Genomic DNA, 1,928 nt, shown 5'->3' with positions numbered 1-1,928 from the left:
GCAATGACTTGTTCTGATTCTACATATTTATCGTTTTGAACTAAAAGAAAACTTTTGGGCGGAATACACACATTGTGTATAATATCTTCACTCTCAATAGTTACATACAAGTCTCTAGAACATAGAAAAGCAGGATGTCCATGACGTGTACGTGTCGGATGAACCAAATCCTCATTGAATTTGATTTTTCCATTAGTAGGGGCTCGCACATGTTCTGCAGTACCCCCTGTGAATTCTCCGCCAGTATGAAAAGTTCTTAATGTTAATTGAGTGCTCGGTTCTCCAATAGATTGACCTGCAATAATACCTACAGCTTCTCCCAATTCGACCAGGTCGTCATGAGCCGGACTTCGGCCATAACATAATTGACAAATCCAAGATGTACTCCTACAAGTAAAGGGGGTTCGAATAGAGATTGGTTGTGCTCTAAAAGTTATGAATCTATTGACAAGTCCAACCCCAATATCTTGATTTCTAGTAGCAATGCATCGCGAACCTACATATATATCATCTGCTAATACACGGCCAATTAATGTTTGGATAAAAATCCTGTCCGCCATCATTCCATTTCGAGGACTTACAGAAATACCTCGAACGGTGCCACAATCTGTTCGACGTACAACAATGTGTTGCACTACTTCAACAAGTCTGCGCGTGAGATATCCTGCATCTGATGTTCGTATAGCGGTATCCACAACCCCTTTACGGGCTCCATAGCAAGAAATAATATATTCTGTTAAAGAGAGTCCTTCGCGTAAATTGCTTTGAATGGGCAAATCAATCATTTGCCCTTGGGGATCCGACATTAATCCTCTCATACCTACTAATTGATGTACCTGAGATGCATTTCCTCTGGCTTCCGAAAAAGACATTATATGGACTGCATTAATAGGATCGGTCATCCGAAAATTAGGATTCATTTCTTGTCGCAAATATTCACTTGTGGCATACCATATCTCGATCGATTGACGTAATTTTTCTACCGCGTGTACATTCCCATAATGATGGTGTTTTTCCAAAATAAAACTTTGTTGTTCAGCGTCTTGAACTAGCCATCTTTTAGAAAGTATTGTTAAAAGATCATCAATTCCTAATGAAATGGATGCGGCGGTAGCTTGTCGGAAACCCAGAGTCTTTACTTGATCCAGGATATGTGATGTATATCCTATTCCATAGTGATCAATAAATCGACTAATAAGTCGTTTCATGGCAGTTCCGTCTATCACTTTATTGTGAAAGACCTGAGTGGGCCGTTCTGCCATCAGTACCTCCATATTGCGTTGTGCTGAGTAGAATTTGACAATGGGTTTGAGTCAGTGATTGGAAAACTTCCTTTTCTAGATCTTGATTCACGTAGAAATTCCGCAATTCTAGTCCTAGTTAATCCGGCGAGATTCGAATTCCCCCTGGCAGCATAGAATTACAACAGCCCTGCCAAAACCCCTGTATGGCTTCTTATATTTCTCGATAAAGAGAAATATGACCAAGAGTGGTTCGAATATATATATAAAGAATTTCTTTTTTTATACTTCTTACTATTAGATAGTGTCCATAAATCTCATAATAGGTCCCCAAAGATTCATAGTGAATTACGATAGGAACTTCTCTTGCAGCAATAACACGTTGATCTAGTCGCCATCGCATCCACAAAGGACTACCTAAATTGATTCGTTTTTGCCGATAAGCTCCAATTGCATCATAGGCATTACAAAAAAAGGGTTCTTTTTTTTTTGTATACTTATAGTTATTATCTTCATTTTGATAGTTTCTTTTATTACATGGATTATACCTATTTACACAAATACCCCGACGATTTCTACTCGTTAAGACATAGAGTCCACTAAGCATATCTTGAGTTGGTGCATAAATGGGATCTCCAATAGTTGGAGACAAAAGATTCATATGAGAAAACATAAGTAAACGTGCCT

This window comes from Bidens hawaiensis, unplaced genomic scaffold (genome assembly GCF_021521415.1).
Source record: "Bidens hawaiensis isolate Kalapana, Puna unplaced genomic scaffold, B.hawaiensis_p1.1 tig00047660_1, whole genome shotgun sequence".
In the NCBI taxonomy this organism is placed as follows: domain Eukaryota; kingdom Viridiplantae; phylum Streptophyta; class Magnoliopsida; order Asterales; family Asteraceae; genus Bidens; species Bidens hawaiensis.
This window is presented reverse-complemented; position numbering follows the sequence as displayed.